Raw genomic sequence first — 21341 nt, 5'->3', positions numbered from 1 at the left:
TCCCGAATAATTGTTCGATGCCAGTTCATTCCACACCTCGATTCACATGAAAACTTTGAAAGAAATAGCCAATTTATTCTAACAGGGGCCTTTCCACCGGAGGCTTGTGCTGCATGATTAACAACAGAAATTAAAGTGAAGCGGGGGTTGTCAATTTTTTAATTTGATTAAGACTGCTGACTGAATGATTTCAAAGTTACGCATAATAAGATTTCAAACACTTCCAAGGTAAGTGGCCTGAGCTGAATTTCCTCAGACTGTACATTTGTTTAATTTCCTATTTTAAACTTTCTAAACCGACAGTTTATGCAGTGCTGGAGGAAGCCATTGTGGTGCATCTGGGCTTCGGGGTGATCCCTTCACGGAATCCGTTCCTGAATCTGCGACACACCACCTTCAGGTGCCTCATGCCACCTGCACCAGTTGTGTTTCTTCTATTAGTTTTCGCACTCCAGTTCTACTTCCTCTTTCTCTTGGCAGGATAGGCACATTTACCACACGTCGATTTCTGCAGGTGAAATGCTTTCGCCCCACACCGTCGGCAAAGACTGTGGGTCTTGTTCCGCCTCTCACCAAATGACGATGTTCCTTCCGTCATTTTCACTGTTGATTTCCTTTACCCTGATTATACTAAGATTTGCACTTTTTAAAGTCCCGGTTTAGACCTGGCAAGTCAAAAGCTGCGTCAACTGAGTGACCAAACTGGTGGCTTGATCTTACTGGCTGACACGTGCACATAAACAGCTGCAGATGGAGCAGACCAACTGATGTTGATAGATTGCTCAATCTGCCATCAACAGAGACACAAAACCGTGATAAGATTTCGACCTGCTTTCTTCAAGGTGCTCAACAGTTTCCAGCATGACATTGCCTAATACTAACGTTGCCCCTGCTGCTATTCACTCCTTTACAGGCTTCAATACAGTGTCCAGAATCTGGTCAATCTTATATGTACACACACATCAACTGGGGCTCAGTATTAGTACTCTCGCCTCTGAGTCAGAATATTGTGGGTTCAAGCCCCACTCCAGAAACTTGAGCACAGAATCTAGGCTGACACTTCAGTGCAGTATGGAGGGAGTCCATACAGGTGGATTGCACTGTCGGAGGTGCCGTCTTTTGGATGAGACATTTAAACGAGCCCCTGTTTGCCCTCTCAGGTATATGTAAAAAATCCCAGGGTTCTCCCTGCTGAGATATATCTCAGCAGGGAAAACCCTGGGATCTTTTACATCTATATATTATATATATATCTGCTGCATAGCCCAATGAAAAATGCTGACAATGACCATTATATTTCAGATTTCAGATATACCCATCATATAAGCCTTGATCCCAGATATTCCTGGCTGTCAAGGATAGACAATTCCAGTATGGATGGTTTAAGTTAATCATCCACAGATATTCGCAGACCCCCTATTGGAGACACACACACGCTCACTCAGCAGATATTTTACTATCCTGTACAGAGGCAGCTAAAAACTCCCGTCCAATGGAGCTTTTAATTATGGTTGTTAGCTTTAAATCATAGGATTATGGAAAGGTGATAATTTTCACAGGTGGATGTTTTACAATGCGACGCTTTAATTCATACCTATCAGCACAGGCTAAAAAAAAACTTTAAAAGAATCATTTCTGACAACAAGCGACTCAGTGTGATTGTTTGGTTTAATAAGATGGTTGCATATCAGCAATAAATTACAGTTTTATAGTCATGCTACTGAATTAGGTTAGATATTAAAATGCTGACAGTTTTACTGGTGTTTCAATTTAACATGCAGTAATTATATACTGTAGCTGATGTACTGAAATACAGAGTTACATTTACTCCATGAAACCAGAACATTTTTTTTTAATCAAAGTGACTTGCCCAATTTCTGGTGAATGTCCTTGGTGTCATTCACGGCTATTAACATATAGTCACAACAAAACCAAGAATGCTGATATTGCTCACAAATAATAAGTTTTCACATCACAGCCTGCCAGCTGCCAAAGTCTTTATTACAGCAAGCAAAGCTTCAATATAATAGGGACCCCATTAAATATTTAGGATTTTAGAAGCATTGGATTGAACTGTCGAGATGAGGGAGGTCATTTAGAATCAGGCATCAGATGTGTTTCAATATAAATTGATTCAGTCCGAAGTACAGAGCACAGCATTTTTTCTATCCTTCTCTTCCTTTTAGTGAATTCTCCGCTCGTCAAAATGATGGATGTTTGCGCTGGGGCCATGGAATATTTTGAGCATTTGGTATTACGACCAAATAATCCCAGATCAGATGTAATCTGGTTAGTGTGATGTCCTGGCCAATATTTATCCCTCAATCAACATAACAACAAAACAGATTATCTGGTTATTATCACATTGCTATTTGTGAAAGCTTGCTTGCACGGAAATTGGCTGCCACGTTTTCGACATTATCATCATCATCATAGGCAGTCCCTCGAAATCGAGGGAGACTTGCTTCTGCTCTAAAAGTGAGTTCTTAGGTGACTGTACAGTCCAATATTGGAATTACAGTCTCTATCACAGGTGGGACAGACAATCGTTGAAGGAAAGGGTGGGTGGGGAGTCTGGTTTGCCACACATTCCTTCCACTGCCTGCGCTTGTTTTCTGTGACGAGACTCGAGGTGCTCAGCACCCTCCCGGGTGCTCTTCCTCCTCTTAGGGTGGTCTTTGGCCAGGGGCTCCCAGGTGTCAGTGGGGATGTTGCACTTTATCAAGGAGGCTTTGAGGGTGTCCTTGAAATGTTTCCTCTGCCCACCTGGGGAATGCTTGCCATGTAGGAGTTCTGAGTAGAGCGCTTGCTTTGGTAGTCTTGTGTCGGGCATGCGGACAATGTGGCCCGCCCAATGGAGCTAGTCGAATGTGGTCAATGCTTCGATGCTGGGGATGTTGGCCTGATCAAGAACACTGACGTTGGTGCGTCTGTCCTCCCAGGGGATTTGCAGAATCTTGCGGAGACATCATTGGTGGTATTTTGGTATTTCTCCAGCGATTTGAGGTGTCTACTGTATATGGTACATGGCTCTGAGCCATCCAGGAGCGTGGGTATCACTACAGTTCTGTAGACCATAAGCTTGGTGCCAGATTTGAGGGCCTAATCTTCGAACACTGTCTTCCTCAGGCGCCCGAAGGCTACACTAGCGCACTGGAAGCGGTGTTGAACCTCGTCATCGATGTTTGCCCTTGCTGATAGTAGGCTCCCGAGGTATGGCACGTGGTCCACGTTGTCCACTGGGGGACAGTGCTGTGCGGCGGGGTCAGGTTGGTGGAGGACCTTTGTCTTACGGATGTTTAGTGTAAGGCCCATGCTTTCATATGCCTCGGTGAAGATGTTGGCGATGGCTTGTAGTTCAGCCTCTGAATGTGCGCAGACGCAAGCGCAGACATTACAACAGTACACTCCAAAAGTACTTAATTGGCTGTAAAGTGCTTTGAGACATTTGATGGTCATGAACTTTGCTGTATAAAGCAAAAGAGCGGCGAGACACTGTGGAGGGATGTGATCGGGGCCCAGGGGAGGTGCGAGTTCGGGGCCCAGGGGCAGCATGGGCCAGCCCACACTGCGATATGTATGCGGACAAGGTCCGTGCAGCAGAGCTGGTCTCCAGTTGTCTTGGGTAATCCTTGCCACTGGACCAAGACTTAGCTCTGTCAAGCCCATGTGGTGGCTGGTGTGCAATGGCCACCCCACGTTAAAAAAATGCACGCACAGGCATCGTCCACCCTTGAGGATATAATTCGGGTCCTTCATTGAAACACCTGTCAACTCGTCCTTTTTTTGGTGTGGAAGCAAGTCATCCTTGTTTCGAGGGACTGCCTATGAGGATGATGTATAAATCCAAGCCCCTATTTTCCATCTGACCGATTTTTGTCGCCTGCGTACAATAATGTACAATTTTGTTTTGCCTATTTGCACCAAAACAAAAAAAAATCGCAACTTTCTCCAAAGTAAAATTTAATTTTGGCGCCACGCTACCCGAAGTCAATTCTGGGGGCGAAGCTTCAAGTATGCGCCAAAAACTCTGTGGCCATGCGCGAAAAGCTGAAGTTGCCAGGGCAACCAGAGACACACTGATAGCTGAAGCCAGCTGAAGCCCGCTCCCCCGCTGTAGCCCCGGCCAGAAAGGACTGCTCCCCCCACTGTACCCTCTGCAATCCCAGGCCAAATGGTCCCCACCATTTACGGTCCTGCTCCCCCTGCCAGTTGAAGTTCCACGGCACAGGCACAACAACTCGATGCTCGGCTTCAAAAGCAGCCGGGCTCTGGTGCTCGTGTCCGGCCAAGCCCGCCATCCTGCCCGGCCGGCATTCCTTCGACCCATACCTGGAGCCTTGCCAACAACGATTGTGTTGCGGTGGACAGTCGCGATTTGGGTGAAAAAGGACCCAGCTGGACAGAGCTATTGCCGTGCCCTCCGAAAAAATTATACTTTTCTTTTTTACATTGTCTCGCTCCAAAAACTTGGAAGTTACTTTCCAAGTTATTTTCAGAGTATCCTGTCAAAAAAAAATCCATGCATTTGTACTTTATTTTGTCTTCTTTTGCCTGGCCCCAATGTCCTTTTGTGCGTCCAGCCGATTTCCGTAAGTTCACAGAAGGTTTTTTTTTCTGGGACTTTTGGGCAGTGTGCGGCGCTGAAAAAAATCGTGGACGACCAAAATCACCTAACTGCAGAAAAACAGCGCCCGATCTCGTTTTCACTCGTGTCTGCGGCAAAAATGTTTAAACTAGTGCACATGGTCGGCACCGGCATACAAACGTTGGCGAAAGTTGGAAACGGACAATTTCACGCCAAAAAATGGCACGCACCAATAAAACGGCACACAATCGTGTGAAAATAGGGGCCCATGTCTTTCTTTTTTTCTTTTTGTCTCTACTCTGCACTAACAATATAGCTTAATCCCAATCTTGAAGAACATCCCTGCTCCATCAGTGTGAACTGTTCAATTTTTCACAAAGCAGCTGCCCATCTGAATGTCAACTAAGGGCAGTGCGAGCTGTGGCCCCATGTCTACTTGACACTCGGGTACGACTACCCAAACTCTTTTCACATATGCCCATTACAACCGCCACAGAGAGGAAACTTTCATGCCATTAAAGAAAGAATCAGGTAGCATCAAACACAAAGAATGGTCATCCTGACAATTAGCAGATTACAGGGGAACAATCTAACCTTGCTGCCAATGCTTCAAGCCTGGGTCCCGCAAGATTGTCTGGATTAGAGGAGAAGGTGGTCATAAATGGAGAAGACTGTGATGAATTCTGGGGTCTTCCACACATTGTTACAATTCAGGCACTATGTAAACCCTTGTCATTCTTGTTCGCAACAACAGGATCACACTGAAGTTAACTGGGTTTTACCTGCCACCGGAGGGCGCGACTGTCGGAGTCCTAATGGTCACTGGCAGACACGTGCAAGCTGTGTATATAATGTTGGCAGCCATGTTGAATCCTCACTTTGAGAATAAATAAACTGGAGTAAGGTCATGCCTGAACTAACTCACCGTACTTAGTCTCGTGGAGTTATTTGATACTTAACAGAAGTTGTGCAGACTTCCTCCCGCTATAACTTCGATGGGAGATAAATGGATTCCCCACAGAAATTCCAGCTGGAGCCCAGGAAAACCCACATGGAAGTTCAAAGCTGCTATTTCCACAAGGTATTAATCTTAGCTCAGTGGCAGCACTCATACCTCTGAGTCAGAAGGTCATGAGTTCACACTCCAGAAACCTAAGTGCATAATTTAGGCTGACACTGCAGTGCATCACTGAGGGAGTACTGCATTGTCAGAGGTGCTGTCCTGCAGATGAAATGTTAAAGCAAGGCCCTCTCAGGTAGATGCTAAATATTCCACAGAACTATTAGAACAAGAGAAGGGAAGTACTCCTGGTGTCCTGGTCAAAAATTATCCCTAAAACAGATGATTTGGTTTTGTCTTGTAACACTGCTGTGAAGCGCCTTGGGATGTTTTACTACATTAAAGGCACTATATAAATAAAAGTTATTATTATCTCACTGCTGTTTGTGGGATCTTGCTGTGTGTAAATTGGCTGCTACATTTCCAACATTACAACAGTGACTATACTTCAAAGGTACTTAATTGCCCGTAAAGCGCTTCGGGATGTCCCGAGGTCGCGAAAGGCGCTATATAAACGCAAGTTCTTTATTCTAAACAGGCATGACTCTCATAGGGTATAAAATTTGCATGTAACATGCCCAATATGGTTAATTGTCCACTCTGAATGAGAGAAAACGCTATAGTAGCATTCTGGCCAGACCTAATAATCAACGTATTAACAAGAAATTAAATGATACAGAAGCAAAAGAATACAATAAGTGAACAGTAATACAACGCTTGACTTATACATTACCTCAAACTGTCCCGGGGACAATAATAAATCTGAAACTTTAGATTCATTTTGAGAATTTTTTATTTGAGTCTTTGATGAATGTGGGAGCTTCAGCTCTACAAAGAAATAAAGACTTGCATTTATATAGCAGCTTTCAAGATCATAGGATGTCCCAAAGTGCTTTACATCCAAAAACATACTATTGTAACGTAGAAAATGCAACAGCTAATTTGTGCACAGCAAGCTTCTCAAACATCAAATGATAATGACAAGATAATCTGTTTTTAGTGATGTTGATTGAGGAATAAATACTGACTAAGACATCAGGGATAACACCCCTGCTCTTCCTTGAAATAGTGCCAAGCGATATTTTACATCCACCTGAGAGAGCAGGCTGGGCCTTATCTCCTCTAAACACCTTCAACAAAACCTACAAACATGGATGCTCATTCAATTCAAATTACTTGTAATGCATATTGTTAATGGCTTTAAATTGCATAAGCTGAAGTCACTATCACTCACCTTGCTAATAATTTCCCCATCTATCATAGGAGATGGGAGCATCTACTAAAGAACATAACACAAGAATGTGTTATGTATGTAAACTTGTACATACCTTGTATAGCCACCAGAAGGCTCATCTCCTGGAGTCCCAAGGGATCCCACAATCCCTTGGGAGCACAGATACTTAAGGAGGCCTCACAGGCTGGAGAGGCACTCTGGAGACCTGCAATAAAAGACTAAGGTCACACTTTACTTTGAGCTCACAGTATCCAGTCAGACTATTTATTCATATATAACAACTGGCAACGAGATACAGATGACGAACCCAACGATGCAGAGAACAGTGGGCATCCTGGAGAAATTTTCAGAGGGAGATGATTGGGAAACCTTCATGGAGTGACTCGACCAATACTTCGTGGCCAACGAGCTGGAAGGAGAAGTGAACACTGTCTGTGGGGCACCAACGTATGGCCTCATGAAAAATCTGCTTGCTCCAGGGAAACCCACAGAGAAATCATACGATGATTTGTGCACACTGGTCCGGGAGATTCTGAACCTGAAGGAAAGCGTTCTGATGGTGAGGTACCGGTTCTACACCTACAAAAGGTCTGAAGGCCAGGAAGTGGGGAGTTATGTCGCCGAGCTAAGACGCCTTGTAGGACATTGCGAATTTGAAGGACATTTGGAGCACATGCTCATAGATTTTTTTCACACTTGGCATTGGCCATGAAGTGTTATTTTGCAAACTTTTGACTGTAGAGACCCCAACCTTGAGTAAGGCCACAGCGATAGCCCAGGCATTCATTGCCACCAGTGACAATACTAAGCAAATCTCTCAGCACACAAGTGCTGCTACAAGTACTGTGAAAAAAGTGATGTTGTTTTCAAATTGCAACATACAGGGCAGGCCCCACATGCCTGCAGCTGCACGTCCGCTGATGTCTCAGAGTCCACCATCAAGGGTGATGAATGCAAGGCCATTAATACCTTGTTGGCACTGCGGGGGTGATCATCGTTTCCATTCATGCCACTTCAAAGGGTAAGTTTGCAAGGGCTGTGCAACAATGGGATACATCCAATGTATGTGCAGGTGAGCTGCAAACCCTGTTAATCCTGCAAACCACCATTTTGCAGATGAACCAGAGCCTCAGACCGAGGAGGCAGAGGTATATGGGGTGCACACATTTATCACAAAGTGTCCCCTGATAATGCTGAAGGTTGAATTAAATGGACTCCCGGTGTCAATGGAGCTGGATACAGGCACGAGCTGGTCCATTATGAGCAAAACGACTTTCGATAAATTGTGGTGCAGCAAGGCCTCAAGGCCAGTCCTGATTCCCATTCGCATTAAACTGAGAACTTACACAAAGGAACTGATTCCTGTAATTGGCAGTGCTACTGTAAAGGTCTCCTACGATGGAGCGGTGCACAAGCTACCACTCTGGGTGGTACCGGGCGATGGTCCCATGCTGCTCGACAGGAGCTGGCTGGGAAAGATACGCTGGAACTGGGACGACGTCCGAGCACTCTTGTCTGCTGACGACAATTTGTGTGCCAAGGTCTTAAACAAGTTCCCCTCACTGTTCGAACCAGACATCAAGTAGTTCCAAGGAACAAAAGTGCAGATCCACCTAATTCTGGGGGCGTGACCCATCGATCACCGAGAGCAGTACCGTACATGATGAGAGAAAGGGTAGCGATCGAGCTGGACTGGCTGCAATGAGAGGGCATCATTTCGCCGATCAAATTCAACGAATGGGCCAGTCCGATTGTTATAGTCCTTAAGGGAGGTGGCACCATCAGAATCCGTGGTGATTATAAAGTAACTATCAATCATTTCTCCCTGCAGGACCAATACCCACTACCAAAGGCTGACGACCTTTTTTGCTATGCTGGCGGGAGGAAAGACATTCACGAAGCTGGACTTGACCTCGGCCTACCTGATGAAGGAACTGGAGGAATCATCGAAGGGCCTCACATGTATCAACACCCACAAAGGTCTCTTCATTTATAACAGATGCCCGTTTGGAATTCAATCAGCCACGGTGATATTCCAGAGAAACATGGAAAGCTTACTGAAGTCGGTCCCACGCACGGTGGTCTTCCAGGATGACATCTTGGTTACAGGTCAGGACACAGTCGAGCATCTGCAGAACCTGGAGGAGGTTTTTAGTCGACTCAACTGCGTGGGGCTCAGGTTGAAACGCTCGAAATGTGTTTTCCTGGTGCCTGAAGTGGAGTTCCTGGGGAGAAGAATCGCGGCGGATGGCAACAGGCCCACCGAGTCGAAGACGGAGGCAATTGAAAATGCACTGAGGCCACAGAACGTGACGGAGCTGCGGTCGTTTCTAGGACTCCTGAACTACTTTGGTAACTTCTTACCGGGTCACAACACACTGTTAGATCCACTGCACGCCTTACTGTGTAAAGGAGACGAATGGGTATGGGGCAAAAGCCAAGAAAATGCCTTTGTAAAAGCTAGAAAACTGTTATGCTCAAACAAATTGCTTGTGTTATATGATCCATGTAAGCGTTTGGTACTAGCATGTGATGTGACGTCGTATGGCATCGGGTGTGTATTGCAACAAGCTAATGAATCTGGGAAATTGCAACCGGTTGCTTATGCATCCAGAAGTCTCTCTAAGGCTGAGAGAGCCTACAGCATTATTGAAAAAGAAGCATTAGCATGTGTTTATGGGGTAAAGAAAATACATCAATATCTGTTTGGGCCCAAATTTGAATTGGAAACGGACAATAAGCCACAAATATCCCTGTTTTCCGAGAGTAAGAGGATAAATACTAATGCATCAGCCCGCATCCAGAGATGGGCGCTCACGTTGTCCACATACAACTACGCCATCCGCCACAGGCCAGGCACAGAAAACTGTGCCAATGTTCTCAGTAGGCTGCCATTGCTCACCACAGGGTGGAAATGGCACAGCCCACAGATTTAGTCATTGTAATGGAAGCATTCAAAAGTGAGCAATCATCCGTCACAGCCCGACAGATTAGAACCTGGATGAGCCAGGACCCCTTACTGTCCCAAGTAAAAAATTGTGTGCTTCACGGGAGCTGGTCCAGTGTCCCAGTGGAAATGCAGGAAGAGATAAAGCTGTACCAGCGGCGCAAAGATATAATGTCTATACAGGCAGACTGCCTTCTGTGGGGTAATCGGGTAGTGGTCCCCAAGAAGGGGAGAGACATTTTCATCAGTAACCTCCACAGTACTCACCCAGGCATCGTAATGATGAAAGCTGTCATGTATTTAACCTTCATGTAACAACACTGCAATACTGTTTTACTTGAGAAATGCACACATTGACCACAGGGGGTTAACTTGTGGGAGACACTCCTCACCTAGTCATCCAGGTATATAAAGGGAGGTCCCATGCAGGGTCATCACTTCTTGGTCCTGTGAATAAAGGTGCAGATCACAGAGTGATCTTGTCCATAGAATGTGCCTCGTGTGGATTTGTGGTATTGTGTAAGGACTTTACAGTGGCGACGAGAAACGGGAATCAACGACCCTCGAGAATGGCCACCGGTAGCCCAGAGGAACGGTACTGTGTTGGTGAGGACTGGGACGATTTCATTGAGAGGCTTCAGCAGAGCTTTGTCATGAAGGACTGGCTGGGAGATGCAGCGGTCGACAGGCGAATGGCTCATCTACTGACCAGCTGTGGACCTAAGACGTACGCACTGATGAAAGACCTGCTCACACCCGAGAAGCCGGAGGACAAAACCTTTGAAGAGCTCAGCAAACTGATCGGTGAGCACCTCAAACCGGCGAGCAGCATACACATGGCCCGACACTGATTCTATACACACCAACGTCGGGAAGGAAAGAGCATACCGGACTTAGTTGCGGACCTCCGCGGCTTGGCCAGCCTCTGTAAGTTCACAGACGCTTGCAGGGGGGAGATGCTAAGGGATTTCTTTATTGAGGGCATCGGTCATGCCAGGATTTTCGAAAGTTAATCGAGACCAAGGACTTGACCTTGGAAGTGGCGGCGTTGCTGGCTCAGACTTTTATGGCGGGGGAAGGAGGAAACCAAGATAATATACGCGCGCAACCCTGACTCCAACGTGGCGATGGATCAGGGGGTCAATATCATAAACGCGACTCAGAGCCCAGCAGGCAGGCAAGGGCAGTTCGACACATCCCAGGCAGCAATAGATTCCAGAACAGGTTTTCAACACAGACAATGGCAGGCTGAACGGACATTTACGCCATCCCAGTGGACAATGCGTTCTGGGATGGGGCCATTGACACCCACTAACAGGGTGCTCAAGAGCAGTCAAAGGGACAATCAGCAAGGAATGCCTAGTAACAGCTCTTTTGTTCACAACAATGGGAATCTCAGTTCATGCTGCAGGTGTGGGGCAGACATGCTGCTAGGATTTGCAGGTTTCAACAGTTCGCTTGCAGAAATTGTAACCTCACTGGCCATTTAGCCAGAATGTGCAGGAAACCTGCGACCAGGCTAATTTATGAGGCGGATGGACCAGAAGAGGAGTCTGCGAGGCAGGATGACGCATGAGGCAAATCAATGGACGCTGAAGTTCAGCGGGTTCATGTGGCAAACATTCACAGCTCAAATACCAAAACACCACCTATGATGATGAAGGTCCTATTAAACGGCATCCCGGTATACACGGGTGCCAGCTAGTCACTCATGAGGGTTCAACAATTCGAAAAGCTATGACCACTCAAAGCCAGCAGACCCAAACTAGAACGCATTGAGACTCAATTACAGACGTACACCAAAGAAATCATTCCAGTGCTAGGCAGTGCAACGTTAGCTGTCACATGCAATGGATCAGTGAACTGGCTGCCACTCTGGATTGTCCCGGGCAATGGTCCCGCACAGTTGGGTAGGAGCTGGTTAGCTGAGATGAACTGGAAATGGGGGAATGTGCACGCAGTGTCATCTGTGGAGTGATGTTCATGCTCACAGGTCCTACAGCAATTTGAGTCGCTATTCCAACCTGGCGTCGGGACGTTCAAAGGTATCAAAGTAGTGATTCGCATCACCCCGGACGCCAGACCAGTGCACCACAAAGCCAGAGCTGTGCCTTATGTGATGCGGGAGAAAATTGAAAGCGAATTGGACCGTTTGCTAAGAGAGGGCATCATTTCGCCCGTTGAATTCAGCGACTGGGCGAGCCCCATTGTTCCCATCCTAAAAGAAGATGGCTCGGTCAGGATCTGTGGCAACTACAAGGCCACTATCAAGGTGTCCCTACAAGACCAAAACCCGCTTCCGAGAGCAGAGGACCTTTTTGCCACGATGGCAGGCGGCAAGCTGTTCACCAAGTTGGACCTCACTTCAGCCTACGTGACCCAAGAACTGACTGACGAATCCAAACTACTGACCACAAACACCTCGCACAAGGGACTGTTTGTTTACAACAGGTGCCCGTTTGGCATTCGATCAGCGGCCGCGATCTTTCAAAGAAATATGGAAAGCCTGCTCAAATCCATTCCTGGAATGATCGTATTCCAGGACGATATCCTCATCACGGGTCGGGACACCGAGAAATACCTCCACAACCTGGAAGAGGTGCTACGCCAACTGGACCGGGTAGGCCTGCGACTCAAGAAACCTAAGTGTGTGTTTTTGGCTCCCGAAGTCGAGTTTCTGGGCAGGAGGGTTGCTGCAGACGGGATTCGGCCTACTGAATCCAAAACAGAGGCGATTCGACGAGCGCCCAGGCCCTGCAACACATCGGAGTTGCATTCATTTCTGGGACTCTTGAACTATCTCGGGAACTTTCTGCCGAACTTAAGCACATTGTAGGAGCCGCTACACGTGCTCCTGCCTAAGGTTTTGGGGGGACTGTCAAGAACGGGCTTTCAATCGGGCGCGTAACCTACTCTGATCAAATAAGTTGTTGACCCTGTACAACCCCTGTAAGAAATTGGTTCTGACATGTGATGCATCGTCCTATGGGGTTGGGTGCGTGTTGCAGAAGTACAATGCTGAGGGGCAACTCCAACCTGTGGCTTATGCCTCCAAGTCGCTCTCTCAAGCAGAGCATGGATATGGGATGGTTGAGAAGGAAGAACTCGCATGTGTCTATGGGGTGAAAAAGATGCACCAGTACCTTTTTGGCAGGAGGTTCGAATTAGAAATGGACCACAAGCTGTTAACATCCCTGTTGTCAGACAGCAAGGCTGTGAATGCCAATGCGTCAGCTCTCATACAGCGACGGGCTCTCACGCTGGCTGCGTATGACTACACCATCCGTCACCGGCCGGGCACTGAAAATTGCGTTGATCCGCTCAGCAGGCTCCCACTGGCCACCACTGAGGGAACAGCGGAGCAAAGTGTTGAGATGGTCATGGCCGTTGATGCCTTTGACAGCGCAGGCTCCCCCATCACAGCCCACCACATCAAAATCTGGAGCAACAGAAATCACCTCCTCTCTTTGATAAAGAAATGTGTTCTGACTGGGGATTGGGCGTCCGCACACGAAGCATGCCCCGAGCAGGTCAGACCGTTTCACAGGCGGATGGATGAGCTCTCCATCCAAGCCGACTGCCTACTATGGGGCAGCCAGGTAGTCATGCCCCAGAGGGGCAGGGAAGCTTTCATCAGGGAACTCCACAGCGAGCACCCAGGCATCGTGCTGATGAAGGCCATTGCCCGGTCACACGTTTGGTGGCCGGGAATTGATTCAGACCTGGAACACTGTGTTCGCAGGTGCACGACGTGTGCTCAGCTAGGAAGTGCCCCAGGGAGGCCCCGCTCAGCCCATGGCCCTGGCCCACCAGGCCATGGCCACGCATTCACCTAGACTACGCGAGTCCGTTCATGGGGAAAATGTTTCTCATCGTGGTTGATGCGTACTCGAAATGGATCGAGTGCATCATTTTGAATTTGTGCACAACATCCACCACCGTGGAGAGTCTGTGCGCGGTCTTTACGACCCACGGTTTGCCGGACATCGTTGTTAGCGAAAATGGCCCGTGTTTCACAAGCTATGAATTCCGGGAGTTCATGTCGGGTAATGGCATTAACCATGTCAGGACAGCACCGTTCAAGCCGGCCTCCAATGGCCAGGCGGAACGTGCGGTCCAAATCATAAAACAAGGCATGCTCAGGATTCAAGGTCCCTCCCTTCAATATCGCCTATCGCGCCTCCTGCTGGCCTATAGATCCCGACAGCACTCGCTCATGGGGGTCCCGCCCACGGAGCTCCTTATGAAACGTACACTCAACACTTGGCTGTCCTTCATTCATTCTGTCTTGTCCGAGATTGTTGAAGGCAAGCGCCAGTCCCAAAATGAGTACCATGACCGTAATTCAAGGGGGAGATATATAGAAATTGATGACCCCGTATTTGTTCTCAATCACGCTTTGGGGCCCAAATGGCTTGAAGGTACTGTAATAGCCAAAGAGGGGAATAGGGTCATTGTGGTTAAACTTAACAATGGGCAGATATGCCGCAAGCATCTAGACCAAGTAAAAAAAAGGTTACAGCATGGACTCTGAGGAACTTGAGGAAGATCATGAGATGGTATTCACACCACTGCCAGTGAACGAGCAACAAGAACATTCAGCAGCATGCACAGTCCCTGCGGTCAGCCCGGACAGGCCGGAATCACCACAGAGGACAGACACGCACGCCAAGGCTCAACAGCCAGAGCTGTTAACATCTGCGGCGCTCCACGAGGGAGCGCAGACCACCTGAAAAGCTTAACCTGTGATCCCAATAAGACGTTGGAGGGGAGGTAATGTCATGTATGTAACCTTCATGTAACAACACTGCAATACTGTATATACTTGAGAAATGCACACCTTGGCCACAGGGGGCGAACTTGTGGGAGACACTCCTCACCTGGTCATCCAGGTATATAAAGGGAGGTCCCATGCAGGGTCATCACTTCTTGGTCCTGTGAATAAAGGTGCAGGTCACAGAGTGACCTTGTCCATAGAAAGTGCCTCGTGTGGATTTGTGGTATTGTCTAAGGACTTTACAAAAGCGATAGCCAGATCCCACGTGTGGTGGCCCGGTAACGATGCAGACTTATTTAGAGTCCTGCGTGCACAGATGTAACACATGCTCGCAGTTAAGCAATGCACCCAGGGAGGCGCCACTAAGTTTATGGTCGTGGCCCTCCAAACCGTGGTCCAAGGTCCATGTCGACTATGCAGGCCCATTTTTGGGTAAAATGTTCCTTGTGGTTGTAGACACGTACTCGAAATGGATTGAATGTGAGATAATGTCGGCAAGCACGTCCGCTGCCACCTCTGAAAGCATGCGGGCCATGTTTGCCACGCATGGACTACCCGATGGCCCGTTGTCGCTCACGAGAACATGTTTTACCAGTGCCGAGTTCAAAGAGTTCATGACCCATATCGGGATCTAACATGTTACATCCGCCCCGTTCAAACCTGCGTCCAATGGTCAGGCAGAGAGAGCCGTGCAAACTATCAAGCAGGGCTTGAAGAGGGTAACTGAAGGCTCACTGCAGACTCACCTATCCCGAGTTCTGCTTAGCTACCGCACGAAACCCCCCTTGTTCATTGGGATTCCACCTGCTGAACTGCTCATGAAAAGGGCATTTAAGACAAGGCTCTCGTTAGTTCACCCTGTTCTACATGAACAGGTAGAGAGCAGGCAGCTTCAACAAAGTACATATCATGATAGCGCAAATGTGTCATGCGAAATTGAAATCAATGATCCTATATTTGTATTGAATTATGGACAAGGTCCCAAGTGGCTTCCCGGCACTATTGTGGCCAAAGAGGGGAGCAGGGTGTTTCGGGTCAAACTTTCAAAATTAACTGGAAACACTTGGATCAAATCAAATTCAGATTCACGGACTATCCTGAGCAACCCACTTTGGTCCCTAGCTTCTTTGACCCTCCAACACACACACCAGTGGCAACTGACACCGCGGTTGGCCACGAAGCAGATCCCATCATCCGCAGCAGCCCAGCAGGACTTATCACACCAGGCAGCCCACCAAGGCCAGCTGCACATCAGCTCAGTGAGGGCCCAATAAACAATTCACCAAAATCAGCATTTGCACCGAAGATATCAACCAGGGAAAGAAAGGCCCCAGATCGACTCACCTGGTAAATAGTTATACTGTTGACTTTTGGGGGGGGTGGGGAGTGATGTTACGTATGTAAACTTGTATATACCTTGTACAGCCACCAGAGGGCTCAACCCCTGGAGTTCCAAGGGATCCCACAATCCCTTGGGAGCACAGGTACTTAAGGAGGCCTCATAGGCTGGAGAGGCACTCTGGAGACCTGCAATAAAAGATGAAGGTCACACTTTACTTTGAGCTCACAGTAACCAGTCAGACTCTTTATTCATATATAACAATAAGAACATAAGAACATAAGAAATAGGAGCAGGAGTAGGCCATACGGCCCCTCGAGCTTGCTCCGCTATTTTATATGATCTTGGCTGATCCGATCACAGACTCAGGTCCACTTCCCTGCCCGCTCGCCATAACCCCTTATCCCCTTATCGGTTAAGAAACTGTCTATCTCTGTCTTAAATTTATTCAATGTCCCAGCTTCCACAGCTCTCTGAGGCAGCAAATTCCACAGATTTACAACCCTCTGAGACAAAAAATGTCTCCTTGTCTCACTTTTTAATGGGTGGCCCCTCATTCTAAGATGATGCCCTCTAGTTCTAATCTCCCCCATCAGTGGAAGCATTTTCTCTGCATCCACCTTGTCAAGCCCCCTCATAATCTTTTACGTTTCGATAAAATCACCTCTGAATCTTCTGAATTCCAATGATTAAAACCCAACCTACTCAACCTTTCCTCATAGGTCAACCCCCTCATCTCTAGAATCAACCTAGTGAACCTTCTCTGAACTGCCCCCAAAGCAAGTATATCCTTTCGTAAATATGGAAGCCAAAACTGCCGCAGTATTCCAGGTGTGGCCTCACCAATACCCTGTATAACTGCAGCAAGACTTCCCCGCTTTTATACTCCACCCCTTTGCAATAAAGATCAAGATTCCATTGGCCTTCCTGATCAATTGCTGTACCTGTATACTAAGCTTTTGTGTTTCATGCACAAGTACCCCCAGGTCCCGCTGTACTGCAACACTTTGCAATCTTTCTCCATTTAAATAATAACTTGCTCTTTGATTTTTTTTCTGCCAAAGTGCATGACCTCTCACTTTCCAGTATCATACTCCATCTGCCAAATTTTTGCCCACACATTTAGCCTGTCTATGTCCTTTTGCAGATTTTCTGTGTCCTCCTCACACATTGCTTTTCCTCCCATCTTTGTGTCATCAGCAAACTTGGTTACGTTACACTCAGTCCCTTCTTCCAAGTCGTTAATATAGATTATATATAGTTGGGGTCCCAGCACTGATCCCTGTGGCACCCCACTAGTTACTGTTTGCCAACCCGAGAATGAACCATTTATCCCGACACTCTGTTTTCTGTTCGTTAGCCAATCCTCTATCCATGCTAATATATTGCCCCCAACCCTGTGAACTTTTATCTTGTGCAGTAACCTTTTATGTGGCACCTTGTCAAATGCCTTCTGGAAGTCCAAATACACCATATCCACTGGTTCCCCTTTATGCATCCTGTTCGTTACATCCTCAAAGAATTCCAGTAAATTTGTCAAATATGACTTCCTCTTCATAAATCCATGCTGACTCTGCCTGACCGAATTATGCTTTTCCAAATGTCCTGCTACTAATTCTTTAATAATGGACTCTAACATTTTCCTAACCACAGATGTTAAGCTAACTGGTCTATAGTTTCCTGCTTTTTGTCTGCCTTCTTTTTTAAATAGGGGCGTTACATTTGCAGTTTTCCAATCTGCTGGAACCTCCCCAGAATCCAGGGAATTTTGGTAAACTACAACCAATGCATCCACAATCCCTGCCATTACTTCTCTTAAGACCCTAGGATGCAGGCCATCAGATCCAGGAGATCTATCTGCCTTTAGTCCCATTATCTTACTGAGTACCTCCTCCTTAGCGATTGTGATTGTGTTAAGTTCCTCCCCCCACCCCCATAGCCCCTTGACTATCCACAGTTGGGATATTGTTAGTGTAACGACTGATACAAAATATTTGTTCAGAGTTTCTGCCATCTCCATGTTCCACATTTTACGTATTTACTGAGGCATACGAAAGCATGGGCCTTACGCTAAACATCAGCAAGTCAGACCCTCCACCAGCCTGTCCTTACCGCATAGCACTGTCCCCCAGTCATCAAGATCCACGGCGTAGCCCTGGACAACGTGGACCACTTCCCATATCACGGGAGCCTCCTATCAACAGGAGCAGGCATTGACGATGAGATCCAATGCACCATGCAGCCTTCAGCCGCCTGAGGAAAAGAAAAAGTGTTTGAAAACCATTCCCTCAAAACTGCCACCAAGCACATGGTCTACAAGGTTGTAGTAATACCCGCCCTCCTGTATGGTTCAGAAACATGGACCAGGTACAGTAGGCACTTCAAATCGCTGGAGAAATACCACCAACGATGTCTCCGCAAAATCCTACAAATCCCCTGAGAGGGCAGATGCACCAACATTAGCGTCCCCGACCAGGCCAACATCCCCAGCATCGAAGCACTGACCACACTTGATCAGCTCCGTGGACAGGCCACATTGTTTGCATGCCTGACACGAGACTCCCAAAGACTCCTTCACAGCAAACGAGCCAAAGGTGGGCAGTGGATATATTACAAGGACACCCTCAAAGCCTCCCTGATAAAGTGCAACATCCCCACTGACATCTGGGAGACCCTGGCCAAAGTCTGCCCTAAGTGGAGGAAGTGCATTTGGGAGGGCGCTGAGCACCTTGAGTCTCGTCGCCGAGAACATGCAGAAATCAAGTGCAGGCAGCGGAAAGAGTGTGCGGCAAACCAGTCCCACCCCTTGGACTCCTTCACTCAACGACTATCTACCCCACCTGGGACAGAGACTGTGGTTCTCATATTGGACTGTACAGCCACCTAAGAACTCATGTTAAGAGCAAGTCTTCCTCGATTCTAAGGGACTGCCTATGATGATGATGATGATTACTAATTCCCCAGTCTCGTCCTCTAAGGGACCAACATTTACTTTAGCCACTCTTTTCCTTTTTATAGATCTATAGAGCCCAAGTTTCGAGCCGCGCCTAGAACGGTGCAGTCCTGACCTGGACGCCCGTTTTTCACGCCACAAAGTGCGCCTAAAAAAACCCTCCATATTCTCCACCTCCCTGCAGGTCCTCTGGCCCTCGGGGGAGGGGTGGGGGGGAGGGGGAGCGGGTGTCGGGTCCGGTCCGGGGGCGGTGGGGGGGGGGGCGGGGAGCGGGTGTTAGGTCCGGTCCGGGGGCTGGGTGGGGGGGGAGGAGCCGACACCCGCTCCCCCTCCCCCCCCCCCGCCTCCGGACCGGACCCGACACCCGGTCCCGGCTCTGCCTCCGGACCTGACTCCCGCTACCGCCCCCTCCCCCCACCCCCCGCCCCCGGACTGGATCCGACCTGACCTCCCTCCCCGCAACCTGACCTCCCTCTCCCTCCCCCCGACCCCCGACCCGAACCGAACCGACCTCCCTCCCACCCGACCCAATGCCACCTACCTGTAAATCTTGTGCTGGGGACGGGCCCTGCCCGAAGTCCTGGGCCCGGCCCATTCAGCCTCCCTCCCCCTTCTCCTTCCCCCCCACCCCCCCCAATCTCCTTCCCCCCCCCAATCTCCTTCCCCCACCAATCTCCTTCCCACCCCCAATCTCCTTCTCCCCCCCAATCTCCTTCTCCCCCCATCTCCTTCTCCCCCCCAATCTCCTTTCCCCCCATCTCCTTCTCCCCCCCATCTCCTTCTCCCCCCCAATCTCATTCTCCCCCCCAATCTCCTTCTCCCCCCAATCTCCTTCTCCCCCCAATCTCCTTCTCCCCCAATCTCCTTCTCCCCCCATCTCCTTTCCCCCCCATCTCCTTTCTCCCCCTTCTCCCTTTTATCCCCTTCTCCCCCCCTCCCCATCCCTCCCCATCCCTCCCCCTTCTCCCCCATCCCTCCCCTTCTCCCTCATCTCTCCCCCTTCTCCCTCATCTCTCCCCCTTCTCCCCTTTCCCTCCCTCTGCTCCCCCCCTCTCTCCCTCTACCCCCCTCCTCCCCCTCCCCTCGCTGTCAGAAACACAGACACTGACAGACAGAGAATGAGAGACACACAGACAGACAGAGAGATAGAGACACTGACAGAGACACACTGAGGGGGGCATCCCAGCACGCTGTTGGAGGGCTCCCGGTGCTGCAGTCGGTAAGTAGAAAATGTTTTATTTATTGATTTAAAAAAAAAATTATTTCTTATTAATTTTTTTTGATTGATTTATTGGTTGATTTATTGATGTATTTATCATTTATTATTGATGATGGCTCTTTATTTGCAAAACTGAAGTGTTTAATGTTTGTAAACTTCCATTTAAACCCTCCCCCCCCACCATTCCCTATGCCTGATTTGTAACCTACGCCTGATTTTCTAAAATGTAGACAAGGTTTTTTCGAGCGTACAAAAATCTTCACTTACTCCATTCTAAGTTAGTTTGGAGTAAGTTTTCACTCACGAAACTTTGAAAACAGGCGTAAGTGGCCGGACACGCCCCCTTTTGAAAAAAAAATTCTGTTCCAAAGTGAAACTGTTCTAACTGACTAGAACTGGAGCAAACTAAATGACAAGAATTCCGATTTCTAAGATACTCTGTTCTACACCAGTTGCTCCTAAAAATCAAGAGCAAATCATGTGGAAACTTGGGGCCATTGAAACTCATGCTATCTGTTTTTATTTTTTGAGCTAGTTTACTTTCATAGGCTATCTTCCCTTTCTTAATCATTTTTTTAGTCATTCTTTGCTGACTTTTAAAAGCTTCCCAATCTTATGTCCTCCTGCTAGTTTTGGCCAATTTGTATGCCCTTGTTTTTAATTGAATACCGTCCTTTATTTCTTTAGTTAGCCACGGATGGCTATCTTTTCTCTTACACCCTTTCCTCCTCACTGGAATATATTTTTCTTGAGAGTTGTGAAATATCTCCTCAAAAGTACACCACTGTTCATCAACCATCCTACATTTTAATCTATTTTCCCAGTCCACTGCAGTCAACTCTGCCCTCATCCCTTCATAGTCTCCTTTATTTAAGCTTAGTACGCTGGTTAGAGATCCAACATTCTCACCCTCCATCTGAATTTGAAATGCAATCATGCTATGATCACTCATTCCAAGATCATGGAACGACAACTGAGGAATGTGACAATTTCATGCACAACCAGGATTCAAATTGAGGTCTGTGGGGGAGAAATTCACATGGTTTGCGACTGCTGTTAGAGCTTCCTGGGGGCACTAATGGGGCAAACTATTTCTCGCCCGGGGGAGAGGGGGAGGCGCTACCAGCTCCCGCATAATTGCACGGGAATTAGCAGAGGCGCGATACCAGTAACGCCCCGCTTCTGCTGGTAGCTCCTCGGGCTGCTGTGCCTCTGGCGATGACA

The 21341-nt window shown here is 47.9% G+C and overlaps 1 pseudogene; it reads right to left on the bottom strand.

Annotated features, from left to right (window-relative positions):
* Positions 1–303: 303 nt before the first annotated feature.
* On the bottom strand, positions 304–598 carry LOC139227103 (large ribosomal subunit protein eL37 pseudogene; annotated as a pseudogene).
* Positions 599–21341: the final 20743 nt, after the last annotated feature.

The sequence above is a fragment of the Pristiophorus japonicus genome, chromosome 16, assembly GCF_044704955.1.
Source record: "Pristiophorus japonicus isolate sPriJap1 chromosome 16, sPriJap1.hap1, whole genome shotgun sequence".
Taxonomy (NCBI): domain Eukaryota; kingdom Metazoa; phylum Chordata; class Chondrichthyes; family Pristiophoridae; genus Pristiophorus; species Pristiophorus japonicus.
The sequence above is the reverse complement of the archived record's forward strand: the minus strand, read 5'-3'. Positions and strand labels throughout refer to the sequence as shown.